The sequence below is a fragment of the Giraffa tippelskirchi genome, chromosome 8, assembly GCF_054371585.1.
Source record: "Giraffa tippelskirchi isolate mGirTip1 chromosome 8, T2T-mGirTip1v1.2.pri, whole genome shotgun sequence".
Classification (NCBI taxonomy): domain Eukaryota; kingdom Metazoa; phylum Chordata; class Mammalia; order Artiodactyla; family Giraffidae; genus Giraffa; species Giraffa tippelskirchi.
In genome coordinates this window covers 79169948-79187392 of record NC_137282.1, presented here as the reverse complement: position 1 = coordinate 79187392, position 17445 = coordinate 79169948, and positions in this window count along the sequence as shown.

Genomic DNA, 17445 nt, shown 5'->3' with positions numbered 1-17445 from the left:
CCAGGCATTGCACAACTATTTGTACTGTCCCCGTCAATGTGTCCTCTTGGGAGACAACACACCTATTCCAATGATGTCATAACTGTTCAAAATATTTTTTTGTAATTCTGTTTGGCATCACCTTCTGAACCATTAATGTCTTCTTTAAAAAGTCAATCTGAACATACCTTGTTAATCTTTTTATTCCACTTAGCTCCTTGCATGTATAATCACTCAATAAATAGTCACTGAATTCAGTGAAATGCAATTAGATTCCAAAGCTCAAAACTACCCTCAGAGAATGAAGATTCATTACTGTTGAGTCTATTCATTAGGCCACAGCTTAGAAAAAACAGACTGGAAAGAAATATGTTAACCATGCTTATCTCTGAGTTTTAGAATTATAAGTAAAAATTCAGAAAGCAATAAAAAGATAAAAATCAAAGCTTTCATTATGAATATGTATTAGTTTTAAATTAAGAAAATTTTCATCTTGTTTTGTGTTTACATACTATGCCTTAAGTAATTCCAAAGAAGAATTTCTCAAATGTGTCACATAATATTTCCATTTTGAGAATATGTGTACACCTTTCAGAGGTGATTGCTTGGAAAGGAACAACACACATTTAGATGAGTACATTCTGTAATGTTTGTTTAAAAAAATAATCCACTACTTTATAATCATGCTTCTATTTTAGACATTTTCATAATATAAGTCATGACATGGATGCTATGAGGGACATGATTTTAAAAATAAGAGAAATAAATATCCAAGAAATAAGCAGATGACACTTGGGGTCAGGGCACCTAGCCAGCTGCCTGGTGAGTAGTCTCCAGTGCTGTGAAATAGAGCAGCGACGATGGTCCATCTCTAAGTTCTGCCTAGTGATAAGCAAGAAGGACATTTGCCCAGCCAGATATTTCAAGACTGAGAACAAGCATTATCATTCCAGTTTTATGGAATGAAATTAAAGTGTAAAATTTCTGACAGTTTGCCTCCATTGGTAGTGGAATAAAGGACTGTTGAGCTTTCAGACCAGAGTGTTGAGAGGGCATATACCGAGGACCCACATCAATACACATATATTTCTGCCAACTGCGTAACCAACTAAAACAGCCACACCCTCAACACAAACTGCCCATAAACCAAGAGCTAATTAAACACAAACAGAGTTGTTATCACTCACCACCGGATGAGTAGTATATGCTAAGAGTGTTCTGAGCAAGAGTGTTCATGTCAATGAGACTTTCTATGAAAAACAACTTTCTTAACCTTGTGGATGGAAGAGTGGGAAAGAGAAGAGGAGGCAGTACCATGGCTGGTGGCTGAGAACTCAGAGTCATCCAAAGACGCCAGGGATTTATGTTGAAGGAGCCCATGTTACCAGCTTCTTTTGAGCCAGAGCCACTGGAAGGGGACCAGGTTCGGAACAAATGTTCCCACGTGACTGCTGCTTTCCCTGCCCGTGAATATGAGTCTGGACTATAAAGGAGGTAGGGACAGTGGAAAGCCAAAGCCGGTTCCCCTCTCCTAGTGGAAAGGAGATGCCTGCTGTCCGTTGTAAAAAGGAAACATTATAAAGTGCCTGTTTATGTGCTGAAGTAATTTCTAATTACTGGAGGCAGGGAGCGTGGTCTGGTGTGGTTACGGGAGAGCGCACAGCACCAGGACAGCAGCCATTCTGTTCTTCTGCTCTTGGCCTCCTCCTCTGACTGGTGGCTTGTCACCTGACCTCCTCCCTCCTCAGACTCCCAGCTTGACCATATGGGTGAAACTTCCCATTCAGTACTTCACATTTGGCATTCTCAAGCACTTCAAAAATTTAGGCTAATTAATAGTATCCCTTTGAGGCTGAAAAATTATTATGACGAAGATGCTGATGCTTTCAGCTGATGACAGTCGGAGGCACACAGACTTGAAATGATTTCCCTCCAGGGGCTAGAACTCCTAAGTGTGGGTAAGAGCTAAGCGTGGGCTATCACCACTCAACCCCACACCCTCCCAGCCCACACCAAGGAACTCACAGGGTGCTTTGAGGATACATAAGCCATTTATTCAGCCTATGGGGTAACTCAGAATAGGTGTTGAAGAAATACAAAGCATTTCTAATATAGATGTGGGCTTTCTTTTCACAAAGCCACACCAGTATTCCTGAACCCTTAATTCACTGGGCAGAGCTCCTTCCTGGTCATTTTCTCTGCTCTAGAGACTGTCACAAGGACAGACTGTTGGAATTAGCCTGAATTACTGCCCTCTCATTTGAGTTAACTTATCTCTTTAAAAAATTACAACATACTCCTAGAAAAATAAGGTTTAAATGATAGAGGAAAAAGAGAACATAACTTCCTCTAGGCTTCTCTTAACCCATTGCTAACTACCCCCAGTCCAATTTACCACTGCTAAACACGGTTCACTTTTTTGTTGGTCTCTCAAAGCAGTCACAAAAAATAATAATACCTATTCAGGAGGCCAGATAGATAGTCTGACTGACGACTCAATATTTCCTAATTATATAACCTTGGCCGAATTCTTAAACCTTTCTGAGCTTCGGTTTCCTCAGAGAGGTTTAAGAATTCCTATGGGAATAATTACAATGCCTACTTCATAAAGCTGTTTTAAAGATTAAATGATACCTACGTTGTACAGTTAAATAAATGTTAACTATTATTTATAGGAATATATAAACTCCTTTGGGGCTTAGGATCATTCCAAGAATGAGTTTTGCCAGTTGGCTTTTTAACACAATCTTCTGCCATAGCCAAAAGGATTTTTTTCCATTGCTGATTTGTAAAAATGGGGCAATACTCAGAGTATTGACAGCCAGCCTGGCTCAGATATGGAGCAGTCAGGAAGAATACAATGAACAATCAGAGTAGACGCCAGACAAAAATAGTAGGTGGATAACAGCTGCACATCAGCTATATCTAGGGAAAACATTATTGTCTTCTGTTTAAATCATTTACTCAGTTTCTTTAGAATGCTTCATCATTTTTAATGTGCCTTGAAAAACACAGTTATATACTTTGTTAACTGATTTCTTATTTAATTGCTATATGTCAAGGAACATACTCTATGTGATTTCTATCCTCTGAAAGGAGTTAAGAAATATTTGGGCCCAGTATATAGTCAAAGTTTTTGAAAATGCTTTAGGGGTGTTTTGAAAGGATGCCTATTGTGCAGTTGTGTTGTTGTGTCAGTCGCTCAGTTGTGTCCAACTCTTTGTGACCCCACAGACTGTAGCCTACCAGGCCTCTCTGTCCATAGAATTCTCCAGGCAAGAATACTGGAATGGGTTGCCATTTCCTCCTCCAGGGGATGTTCCCAACCCAGGGATCGAATCCGCATCTCCTGTATTGCAGGCTGATTCTTTACAGTCTGAGCCAGCAGGGATTCCCTTATGCAGTTGTCATGCATCTTGTGCAGTTGTAGATACATGTTTTTTATATACCCACAAAATTAGAGTTTTTATATTATGTTGTTCAAATTTCTATGACTCCACTGAGTATTGATGCTTGTTTCTATCAATTATGGAGAGTGGTATATTAGAAATTTTCTGTAATGGTTGCTGATTCTTCTTTTTGTTTGTTTGTTTTGTCAGTTTTGGTGGAGGCTGTTTATTACTAAATGATAAGTTCCAATTTCCTATAAAAGTAATTCAAAGTCTACTACTGCCTCCTCATAAATTAATTGTTTAGGTTTGTCTCTATTGAGGTCCATAAACTGATGACAGTATTGACAGTTACTTTATAAACCACATGGTTGGACTTTTAAAAACGTTCTAATAAGCTGTTCAGTTATTTAATATGTATTAAAAAAAATAGAAAAACATCACTTCAAACCCAAGATTTCATGAATTTATTGCTTTAAAGTGAAATCAAAATTATTTAAGCTTTTAAAGAGAGAGTTAATTTAAAGAAAAATATTTAGTATATAAGTTTACTGATTACACTAGGGTATGGAAAATATTTTGAAGATAGCTCACAAAAGACGATGGCTTGAGAGACCTTAAGCTAAATAATAAATTAAAGAAAAGCCTGTCACATCCTCTTCATGGATCACAGCCTTGTCATGGTGAAGGGGCTTGTGTAACTCAATGAAATTATGAGTTATGCTGTGCAAGGCCACCCAAGAAAGATAGGTCACAGTGAAGATGTCTGATAAAATGTGGTCCGTTGGAGGAGGGAATAACGTATCACTCCAGTATTCTTGCCGTGAGAACCCCATGGAGAGTATGAAAAGGCAAAAAGATATGACACCAGAAGATGGGCCCCCAGGTCAGAAGGTATACAATATGCAACTGGGAAAGAGTAGAAGGCAATTACTAATAGCTCCAGAAACAATGAAGCGGCTGGACCAAAGCGGAAATGACTCTCAGTTAAGGATGCGTCTGGTGGTGAAAGAAAAGTCAGATGCTGTAAAGAACAATATTGCATAGGAACCTGTAATGTTAGGTCCATGAATCAAGATAAATTGGACATGGCCAAGCAGGAGATGGCAAGAATGAACATCAACATCTTAGGAATAAGTGAACTAAAATGGACAGGAATGGATGAATGTAATTCAGATGACCATTATATCTACTACTGTGGATAAGAATCCCTTAGAAGAAATAGAGTAGCTCTCATAGTCAACGAAAGAGTCCAAAGTGCAATACTTAGGTGCAATCTCAAAAACAACATGATCTCAGTTTGTTTCCAAGGCAAACCATTCAACATCACAGTAATCCAAGTCTATGCCCCAACCACTGATACCAAAGAAGCTGAAACTGATTAGTTCCATGAAGACCTACAAGGCCTTCTAGAACTAACACCAAAAAAAGATGTCCTTTTCATCATAGGGGATTGAAATGCAAATATAGGAAGTCAAGAAATACCTGGAGTGACAGGCAAGTTTGGCCTTGGAGTACAAAATGAAGCAGGGCAAAGACCAACAAAGTTTTGTCAAGAGAACAATCTGGTCATCGCAAATACCCTTTTGCAACAACCCAAGAGACAACTCTACACATGGACATCACCAGGTGGTCGATACCGAAAATCAGATTGATTATATTCTTGGCAGCCAAAGATGGAGAAGTTCTATACTGTCAGCAAAAACAAGACCTGGAGCTGACTGTGGCTCAAATCATGAACTCCTTGTTGCAAAATTCAGATATATTTTGAAGAAAGTAGGGAAAACCACTAGGCCATTCAGGTATGACCTAAATCAAATCCCTATGATTATACAGTGGAGGTGATGAATAGATTCAAGAAGTTACATCTAGTAGACAAAGTGCCTGGAGAACTATGGATGAAGGTTCATCATACTGTACAGGAAGCAGTGACCAAAACTATCCCAAAGAAAAAGAGATGCAAGAAGGCAAAGTGGTTGTCTGAGGAGGCTTTACAAATAGCTGAGAACAGAAGAGAAGTGAAAGGGAAGGGAGAAAGAGAAAGCTATACCCAACTGAATGCAAAGTTCCAGGGAATAGCATTGAAAGATAAGAAGGCCTTCTTAAATGAACAAAGCAAAGAATAGAGGAAGACGATAGAATGAAAAAGACTAGAGGTCTAAGAAAATTGGAGATATCAAAGGAACATTTCATGCAAGATGAGCATGGAGGACAGAGACCTAACAGAAACAGAAGAGATTATGAAGATATCAAGAATACACAGATGAACTACATAAAAAAAAGATCTTAATGACTTCGATGACAATGATGGCATGGTCACTCACCTAGAGCCAGGCATCCTGAAGTGTGAAGTCAAGTGGGCTATAGAAAGCATTATTATGAACAAAGCTAGTGGAGGTGATGAAATTCCAGCTGAGCTATTTTAAATCTTAAAAGATGATGCTGTTAAAGTATTACACTCAATATATCAGCAAATTTGGAAAACTCAGCAGTGGCCACAGGACTGGAAAAGAGCAGTTTTCATTCCAATCCCAAAGAAGAGCAATGCCAACCAATGTTCAAACTACAATATAATTGTCTTCATTTCACCTGATGGCAAAGTAGTGCTCAAAATCCTTCAAGTTAGGCTTCAGCAATACGTGAAGTGAGAACTTCCAGATATACAAGCTGGTTTTAGAAAAGGCAGAGGAACAAGAGATCAAATTGCCAATATTTGAAAGATCATGAAGAAAGCAAAGGAATTCCAGACAAACATCTACTTCTGCTTCACTGACAACACTAAAGTCTTGGACTGTGTGGATCACAACAAACAGGGGAAAGTTCTTAACGAGATAAGAGTAGCAGACCACCTTACCTGTCTCCTGGGAAAACTTTGTGTGGGTCAAGAAGCAAAGATTAGAACCAGACATGGAAACACTGACTGGTTCAAAATTGGGAAGGGAGTAAGACAAGGCTGTATATTGTCATCCTGCTTATTTAATGTCTCTGCAGAGTACATCATGCGACATGCTGGGCTGGGTGAATCACAAGCTGGATTCAAGATTGCTGAGAGAAATATCAGATATGCAGATAATACCACTCTAATGACAGAAAGTGAAGAGGAACTAAAGAATCTCTTGCTGAGAGTGAGAGAAGAGAGTGAAAAAGCTGGCTTGAAACTCAACATTCAAAAAACTAAGATCATGGCATCTGGTCCCATCACTTCATGGCAAATAGAAGGAGGAAAGTGGAGGCAGTGACAGATTTTCTTTTCTTGGGCTCCAAAATCACTGTGGATGGTGATTGCATCCATAAAATTAAAAAATATTTTCTCCTTGGAAGGAAAGATATGACAAACCTAGAGAGGATATTAAAAAGCAGAGCCATCACTTTGCCAACAAAGGTCCATATAGTCAAAGCTGTGGTTTCTCCAGTAGTCATATACAGATGTGAGAGTTGGACCATAAAGAAGGCTGAGTGTCAAAGAATCAATGCTTTCAAATCATGGTGCTGGAAAAGACTCTTGAGAGTCCCTTGGACAGCAATAGATCAAGCCAGTCAATCCTAAAGGAAATCAACCCTGGGTATTCACTGGAAGAACTGTTGCTGAAGCTGAAGCTCCAATACGCTGACCTCCTGATGCAAAGAGCCGATCCATTGGAAAAGAAAGCTGAGAAAGATTGAAAGCAAAAGGAGAAGGAGGTGGCAAAAGATGAGATGGTTAGGTAGCATCACTGACTCAATGAACTTGAATTTGAGCAAACTCTGGGAGATAGTGGAGGACTGAGGAGACTGATGTGCTGCAGTCCATGGGGTCGCAAAGGGTCGAACAAAACTTAGCTACTGAACAACAACAACTATTACAAAGCAACAAGCGTGTCTTTAAAGTGCTAGACTCCACTCAGCAAGCTGTGGGCAGACAGTAAATATAGTGACACACCCTTATAATTCTATAGTAGAGATGGAGACTGAACTCCATCTAATTACAGACTAATAGAGGATGAGATGGTTGGATGGCATCATTGACTCAATGGACATGAGTCTGAACAAACTCCAGGAAATATTGAAGGAAGGACAGGCAAGCCTGGCATGCTGCAGTCCATGGGGTTGCAAAGAATCAGACACAACTGAGAGACTGAACAACAGCAACAACAACAATTCTAAATGGTATCTAGATGTATTTGTGCTTTTTTAGGAAACAGTATTTACCTTGAATATATCTATATGTAAAAAAGTCTTGCTTTACTTATTTAATTAATTGCATGTCTGAAATCACTAAGTTTTCTTTTTAATTGAAATATAGCTGACATCCAATATTCTGTTAGTTTCAGACGTACTATGTAGTGATTTGACCTTTGCATACATTATAAAATGATCACCATGTTAAGTCTAGTAACCATCTGTCCCCGTACAAAGTTACTACAATATTATTAACCATAAGTCTTATGTTGTATATTAGATGGATAAAAAAATGAGGAGTTGATTGAAGTTTTGATTTGGGATCATTTGTAGATGTTAATTTGCCCTTTTTAAGGCCACTAACTCTCATAATAGAGCATTGCCGATAGTTTGATACTTTTAACGGAGAAGGGTTTTGGCTACAGTTCTCCAATAGTAACACAGCTTATAATCTATACAGTCTTTAAAGTTTGCAAAGCACTTTCACAGACGCTGATTAGTTTAATCTTGACACAATCTTGCAAAGTAGGTAGGGTGTTGTTACATAAAGTGTGAGGATGCCCTGGGAGGACTGTAACTTAGATCTGTTGAAGTCAGAGATTTCTCTTTTAGGAAGTTTAAAACAACCAGTGCATTTTAGGAGAAAACAGAGTTTGTCTCTAGGGAAAGTCCTCCTTCTGTTCTGGGAGAGATTGTTTTTGTCAAGCAGTTTTAAGGCAGCACCTTACGGGCAATTCTCTGGAAAGCCTGTTGGATTGAAATGTTAAGAATTTGGTTTTATAATATAAAATAAATCTGTTCACAAGACCGCAACACCAAAGATTTATAGACAACTTTGAAAATTTTGTTTTCAGTTTCCCTTTGCTGAAAAATACTATTTGTCTTGGAAGATGTGTCTGTATCCTTGCCTAAACACTGGCTCATAGGAAAAGGACAATTGGTTGGTGGTCAACAGGAACAAGCAAGGTTGACCTTTTCTTTCATGTCACCCTAAACAACAGACTGTGAAACGCATAAGACCTGGATGTGGAGTGCACTGGCTAAGCCAATGATTTCTCAAACCTGGTGCCACTGAGAGCTTTAATATCACAGGCAGTACATACGCCATGACCTACTGTGATTGCCAAGCCCATGACAGGTAAATCAGGCTTCATGTTGGAGGTAACGGTTCGCATTTCCTTGAAGGAATTGGATCTCCCTATTATGATTCATCCTAGGGAAGAGAAGAGAGCCTGTGGGGATGGTTCTCCAATATGCCCATGGGAAGGCACTGAGCTGGCTCCACATATCATGGAAAATGAGTAATGCAAGTAATTAGAATTTGGATGTGTGTACTTATTGGAGCAGTTATAAACAAAAGACATGAAGCCAATAAAGCTTAATTGTCAGGTTCCCTGACTTGGCACTGCCCCTTCAGAGATCTTGGGTGGAAACTTAGCAATCTGCAGATATGGTCGGGTTTTTAAAACTTGCAAAGTAAAATGTTTTTGTATTATTTTGCTTACAGAGAGCTCCCATATTATATCAATTTCATTCCCCCACAGAATCTGGGTCTGTCTTAATTCTAAGATAATCTATATTGAACTTTTGTTATCTCCAAGCTTTCTGTAAAATTCTATGAAATATTGTAGCCTGTCTTGGCTGTTCTCTGGAGGAATTAAAGGACATTGGGTTTACACTTGTGAAATGGTATAATGAAAGTGTTAGTCGCTCAGTCATGTCTAACTCTTTGCATCCCCAGGGACTATAGCCCGACAGGCTCCTCTGTCCATGGGATTTGCCAGGTAAGAATACTGGAGTGGGTAGCCATTCTCTTCTCCAGGGGATCTTCCTGACTGAGGGATTGAACCTGGGTCTCCTGCATTGCAGGCGGACTCTTTTCCATCTGAGCTACCAGGGAAGCCCAAAATGGTAGATGATTGTGACAAAATCCTGGAGAAGCTGTTTATTGTTCAGTAGTTGACCAATGGAAAGTGGAGCAGTGATCTGGGGAATGACTGTTAGGAGTCAGATGACCCTGACAGCATATGGGAAGGTGTCACCAAGGCAGGAGTGCGCCTTGACCAGACATGCTCACCATCACTCCTATATATATTGATGGGAATGGTGCCTTGAAAGAAATCCTTAACTCCACTATGTATGTATGCATGAATGTATGTAAGCGCTATTGGAGTTACACTCATTTTAAAGAATAATGAACTAAAGAGAACAGAAATGAAGCAAATAACAAGAAGACTGTAAAACTAGTTACAAGAATTTGTAGAAATGGATCAAGTCTTCTGATTTCATAGTCAGTTTTCACATCCTGAAAGTGGTGAAAACTTGAGGATCAGAGGTTTCCCATCTAGGAAAATTGAGCAAAAGTAAAGAAGCAGCTTTAAGCAAATTCTAGTTGCTGTTGCAGTGAGATATTTACATGTTTGTATGAAGAGCTTGATAGCATCTGGGATTCTTGTTTGAGCAAGAATTTCAAACTAGACTTTACCATCAGACCTCTGTTATTCTGTTTCCTCTGCCTGATTCCATTTTTAAAAAATCCAAAAGCAGGTGAAACTAATCTGTGCTGAAGGCAATTAGACAGTGATTCAAGGAGGACCAGGAGAACTAATGGGAAAAGGAGTACAAGGGAACTTTCTTATCCTCTATCTTATTACAGTCGTCCAAATTTACTGCCTGCAATGCAGGAGACACAGAAGTTGCAGGTTCCATCCCTGGGTTGAGAAGGTCCCCTGGAGAAGGAAATGGCAACCCACTCCAGTATTCTTGCCTGGAGAATTCCCATGGAGAGAGGAGCCTGGCAGGCTACAGTCCATAGTGTTGCAAAGAGTAGGACACAACTGAGCAACTGAGCACACAAAGTTATCAAGCCAAATACCTAAGAACTGTGTATTTTGTTGTATATGAATTAAATTTCAGTAAAAATATGAAATAAATGACTAACAAAACCATGTATAAAAATAAAAATTAAATTAAATCGTAACTCTGTTATTCTGTAGAGGCATGAGTGAAGCCTCTCAAGACTCTAGGAGGTAAGATTAAGATTCCCTGTCCTTCCTGTTGCAGGGGAAAATGTTTCCCCACATTACTGTATGTCACGCAGCTGTCTCCTTTTTATCTCTCACTGTCACTGGAGAACAATGCCATTGGCAGACGCAGTATGATTATCAGGCAAAACAATATTATTACTGGAAAAATTGGCAAGTTGTTTTCAGCAAAATCCTTTTCCCAATCATAGGGTCGCATTTCCTTTCCTTCTATTCTCTGATATTCTAGTCTCTCTGCTACAAACTTTTTTAAAAATAAACTCTCATGTGGCCCTATAATTCTAAGTGCTGTGTATTTCTGTTTTTCTGGGCTCCAGCTCAACAGGGTTAATTCCAAGTAAAGTAAATACAGACTTGGTTTTGTTGTTTTGTTGTTGCTGTTTGTTGCTCTACTTTTGAAAAGTTTTACACTAAGTACCTTGCTGGTCTATTTTTTTTTAGTATAGTTTTTAATAAATGTATATGTTTTTCTTTAATATAACCTTGGTATAAATAAATTTAATCTCAGAAATAACCACCATTTGCATCTAAATGTTTTGTTCCACAGTTGAGATCATGAGATCATTTTTATTTACTTTTTCTAACATAACATTATAGTATAAGAATTTTCTGACACTATTAGAACCACTTTCTAGAGCAGGATATACTTAATAATTAGTGCTCTTTTATTTTCAAATTGATCAAATAGTTCTATCCACTTTCAGATAATGATTATTTTATATCAATTATTAAATCAGTGTCAGTCAACAGCATTTTTTCTAGTTCCATGTAAATCAAAATTAGAAACATTTGTCCAAAATAATAGGCAGATTGTGATCAACTGGAGGGCCGGGATAATATTTACTCCATCTTTGAGTTCTCCACAGTGCCAATACATAATAGGAATTAAATAAACACTTGTAGATTGAATGAGTGAGTGAATGATAAAATTACATATTTCCAGGAGTCAAGACTTAAGGGGTAGGTGGATAGACCTCCATGCCTACAGCTTGCCTTCTGTGAGTAACTGTACTGATGGACTCTCAATCAAAAACAGAATGCCTTGGGAATTCTTTGGTGGTCCAGTGGTTAGAACTTCACGATGTCTTTGTTCTGGGCCTGAGTTCAATCCTGGGTCAGGGAACAAAGATCCCACAGGACATATGTGCTGTCGCTCAGTCATGTCTGACTCTCTGCAGCCCCATGGACTGTAACGCACCAGGCTCCTCTGTCCATGGGATTTTCCAGGCAATAATACTGGAGAGCATTGCCATTTCTTTCTCCAACCAAGCCATGTAGTGTGGTCAAAAAAAAAAGAATATGTAAAATGCCTTTTAGATTAGTTCTCCAGACTAACTCTTTATTTGTAAGCCACCTTTTTACACCAGCATGAACTATGCATTGACACAGCTCAGCAAACTTTGCTTAAAGATTTTAGATGGTCTAGCCATAAATTTTCTAGTTCTTTAAAACTAATTATCACTGAATATAATTTGGAATTGCATCATGATGCCCCTTTGAATTATAGCAATTGGTTTTTACTTGAATGTCACAACAGCCTTTTAGAACAGAAATTCAGGATATTCTAGAGATTATTTATTCATAGAATTATTGAATCTTAAAAAGTTTAGAGCCAGAGAAGACATAGTGATTATCTATTACAAGGTCTTTTTTTAAAGAAGAAAGAGGTAGTCAGTTGACTTACCAAGGCCACTGAGCTACCAGAACTGGTGTAACAGCACTTTGATTCTCTTTTTCATGTTCTTTATGTTATAATACACTGCCTTATGTGGATCTATCCTATGGCTCATTAAGAGCAACTCATGTTGAGGAAATATCATTTCCACTTTTGACAAAGTTACTAAGATAAGGGTAATGTATAAAAATATAATGCCTCTGGACTTATGCAGGACATTTGACAAGGTATTTTATATCTTTCTGCTTATATAGAGCCATATAAACTGGATGCTGGAAATATTATCATTTTTCAGTGATTCATTTTATCTTATGACCCTGTGAAAAATAATATATTTATATATGTGCAGCTAATGCATAAATGTACAGTTTAATAAGTAATTATAAGAGAGACACGTGTATAGCCACCAAGCAGATCAGGAAATAAAACATTGTCAATTCTAAATCAGGGCTTTTTGACTCACAAACTTTGAGGATGAACTTAACAGTTACCAGGGGGAAGGGTGGGGGGAAAATAGATTGGGAGTTTGGGATTGACTTGCACACACTGCTATATCTAAATTAGGTAACCAAAGAGGACCTACTGTGCAGCACAGGGAACACTGCTTGATATTCTGTAATAACCTAAATGGGAAAAGAATTTGAAATAGATACATGTATATATATAACTGAATCACTTTGTTGTATACTTGAAGCTAACACAACATTGTTAACTAACTATGCTCCAATATAAAATAGAAAAAAATTCTTAATTAGGACTATTATGAACAAGGGCTGGGCTTTTTTGTTTTAATACATCCTGGTGTACGTATATATCCATTTCTGTTGAGGATGCACATACTTTAAAATTCAGCATTTCTGCTCTCAGGATCAGCATAAATATGTATCTTCAACTTTAGTAGATCAGCTTAGAGTTTTCCAAATTGGCTTTACCTATTTTCACCCTCACCAGTGATATATGAGACTTTTCCACTGATTTGCATCCTCACCGAATGTGGCATTGTTGTTAGGGTTTTTAATGTTTTCCAATCTGATTTCTGAGCATCTTATGATAGTTTTGATTTGCATTTACCTGGTTACTAGTGAGACTGAACAACTTTTCATATGTTTATTAGCTATTTGGCTTTCCTTTTGCATCATGCCTGTTCAAATCTTCAGTCTACTTTTTAACTATGTTTGCAGGTGTTCTTTATATACCCTGGAATGATAGTCATTGATTGCATATGATGAAAATATATTTACTCTTTTCATGCATTTAATAATGCTTTTTGATAAGCAGAAAATTTTAATTTTAACATAGCCAAATTTAGCAGTTTTTCTCTTTACAGTTAGTGCTTTTTGCATCCTATTAAGAAATCTCTTTTACTCTGAAAGTATTCAGAGGGAAAAATTCTCTGATTTTAAAATCTGAAATCTTTATTGTTTTTCTTTTGATGTTAAGGTCTACAATTCACCTGCATTGGGTTTTGTATATGATATGGTATAGAGTCAGATTTCTTTCTTTTCCATATGAACGTTCAGTTGTCTCAGCACCATTAGTGAAAAGATCATGTTTTCCTTACTACTCTGCAGTGCCATCTTTTTCATAAATTAAGTCTCTTAATGTGGGTCTTTCTGTGTGCCTCTCTCTTCTGTTCAAATGATCTATTTATCTCTTCTCACAATACCACACTGACAGGTATTAGAGCTTTATAATATGGTTTTATATAATATAGTTTTGCTTCCTGATTTTCTTCTCTAAAAGCTCATTGGTTTTCAAGTAATGATGGAATAACAGAAAAAAGAGAGTAAGGAAGGAAGTGTGAGTGAGGGACAGAGAGAGGAATGGATCCCCCACAATTCCTACATTTGACTCCCACAATCAGGAATGCTCTAAACAAGTTTATGAAGGTGGACATTGTTGGCTTATGTAGTATTATTTCTGTAATCTTTAGCTTTGCATACTTTAATTTTAGAATCTAAAGAACTCAGTTCAACCCCCTAGTATTTATTGAACATCTACTGAGTACCCAACCTCATAGTTTGGCTTCCAAGAGGCACAGTGGTAAAGAATTTGCCTACCAATGCAGGAGACACAGGGACATGAGTTCGATCCCTGAGCCAGGAAGATCGCTTGGAGTAGGAAACAACACCCCACTCCAGTGTTCTTACCTGGAAAATTCCATGGACAGAGGAGCCTAGCAGGCTATAGTCCATGGGGCCACGAAGAGTCAGACACAACTGAGTAACTGAGCACAATCTTATAGTAGGTATTATGAAGGGTTCAGAAAAGTCTCAGTCAAAATCGAAACATTTAGAGCTCATCTACTCATTTTTTAATAATTTGATTTATTATTTATTTATTTTTGGCTGTGTGGGGTCTTTGTTGCTGTGTGGACTTTTCTCCTGTTGCATCAAGTGAGGGCTACACTCTAACTGCAGTCCTCAGGCTTTTCATTGTGATGTCTCCTCTTGTTGCAAAGCAGGGGTTCTAGGGCAGGCTTCAGTAGTTGCAGCTCCTAGGCTCTCAAGCACAGGCTCAGTAGTTGCAGTACATGGGCTTAGGTGCCCTGCGGCATGTGTAATCTTCCCTAATCAGGGATCAAACCAGTGTCTCCTGCATTGCCAGGCGTATTCTTTACCACTGGTTTACCAGGGAAGCCTTACTTGTTTTTTTTGTGTTTTTTTTTTAAGTTTTGAACTTTGGGGTTTAAACAGAATACTGAATTTCAGATTTTACTGTAATTTCTCCAGAAAAGAGATAACTAAATTCCATCTATGCACCTTAAGCCTAACAGAAGTTAACCCTTAATCATATCTGGAATTTTTTTTAAACAAGAAAATAAAAGCAAAAGCATCCCAATAAGCCACTTAAAATATTTAGGGAGTTTAGGACTCATGATCAATGCTAAAAACAAATCACTACTGTTTGTCAAAGCTTGAAGCATTAGACCAATCACACAATTTTCAGTGAATATCTTAGTCATTATTCGGAATGGTTATAACAGGCATAATTTTCTATGTTAATCTTTTAAAACTCTTAGAAAAAAATTTTTGAAAATAAATATATCTCAGAATATGAATGCAGAAAGTCAAGAGAAGTAAAGCTCTTTAATTGATAGGTAAGACCTTACCCTCAAACTGCTCCAGCCTCTGTCATCACAACCCATCAGTTCAGTTCAGTTCAGTAGCTCAGTTGTGTCCGACTCTTTGTGACCCCATGGACCGCGCCACGCCAGGCCTCCCTGTCCATCACCAACTCCCGGAGCTTACTCAAACTCCTGTCCATTGAGTCGGCGATGCCATCCAATCATCCCATCCTCTGCTGTCCCCTTCTCCTCCTCCCTTCACTCTTTTCCAGCATCAGGGTCTTTTCAAATGAGTCAGTTTCTCGCATCAGGTGGCCAAAGTATTGGAGTTTCAGCTTCAGCATCAGTCCTTCCAATGAATATTCAGGACTGATTTCCTTCAAGATTGACTGATTTGATCTCCTTGCAGTCCAAGGGACTCTCAAGAGTCTTCTCCAACACCACAGTTCAAAAGCATCAATTCTTCAGCATTCAACTTTCTTTATGGCCCAACTCTCACATTCATACATGACTACTGGAAAGACCATAGCCTTAACTAGATGAACCTTTGTTGGCAAAGTAATGTCTTTGCCTTTAATATGCTGTCTAGGTTGGTCACAACCCATAGCCTCTGAGTTATCTCCAGGGCGCCCTTGGGAACCCTAGATGCCTAAAAGGGATTACTAAAAAGATTTTCAGCATCAGAAATGGTTATCCAAACTACACAAGTAAAAACTAACCTTGATTTAGAAAATTGAGTAGGTTCCTTCTCTTTTGCTTAACTGATGCCGTGAACAGGTCTGACTCCTGGTAGATGATCAGTAATGATTCGGATAACTCTTACACTGTCTAGAGGAAAGTTCCTAAGGAATCCAAGAAGGTCCACATAAGAAGGTTTTGTCCTGTTTTGTTTTGTTTGTCTCTCTCCCTATTTTTCATACTAAGGAATGTTTATAGTCAATACTGTAAATCCCTGCAAGATCAAACCAGTCAATCCTAAAGGAAATCAGTCCTGAATATTCATTGGAAGAACTGATGCTGAAGCTGAAACTTCAATACTTTGGCCACCTGATGAGAAGAACTGACTCATTGAAAAAGACCCTGATGCTGGGAAAGATTCAAGGCAGGAGGAGAAGGGGACAACAGAGGACAAGATGGTGGGATGGCATCAGCGACCAATGGACATGAGTTTGAGCAAGCTCCAGGAGTTGGTGATGGACAGGGAAGCCTGGCATGCTGCAGTCCATGGGGTTGCAAAGAGCCGGACACGACTGAGCGACTGAACAACAACAACTAAATCCCTGGTGAGTCTCCAGAGCCATATCCCATTGAATAGTACCTTCGATCCTGGAGCATTACATAACACGTGTCACAGGGCAGACAAGCTCTGGGCTGCGTGTTGTCTTTCCTTACCGAATAAGAAAATTGCTAGATCTACACCCTTAATTTCAGGACTATCAATTCCGCAGAACTTGACAGAACCTCAGGCAGCATAAAGAAGAGCTTCACAAGGAGGCTTTTCCTCTATATTCAGGAGCGCACATAAACCTGCATTAGGCATCATCTGTGTCAGATGAGTTCGCCACAGAAAGGGTGGCCTTATTCTGGTCTCCCTCATCTCCCAGTTGAAAGTAGGTCTCTCACCATTCTCTGGACCTTTTCCTAAACCAGGGTAATAGATAAAACTGAGGCAGGATTAATGTATCTGTGTAGGAAAGGTGAAAAGGAGTGAAGAAAAATAGAAAGGCAAAGAGATTCTAAAGAAATTAAAAGAACAGGGCCAAGAGAGCTTGCTCACCTGTGGACACGTAGCGACCTTTCTGTTCTGTATGGTGCTTCATTCTGCCTGCATCCAGGTGGTGGCAGCGGTGCTCTTTCTGCCTCACCATGTGGGCAACATTCAGCCTGTCTCCCAAAATAGGAGGAACCCTCCGAGGTGAAGGAAGGGATGGGGGCATTTGGCTGCCCAGTATTGGGCCTGTTGAAACAAAGCTCCCTGCAGGACCATTCCTTTGCAATGCATTGCTTTAATAAGGATGTGGCGATCTGTGAGCAAGGGAAGAAAACAAGGAAAGGAATTAGGACTGTAATGAAACACAGACTTTGGATGGAGCATCCAGAGATTGAGAAGGGAGGACTACTCCAGTTGCTTTA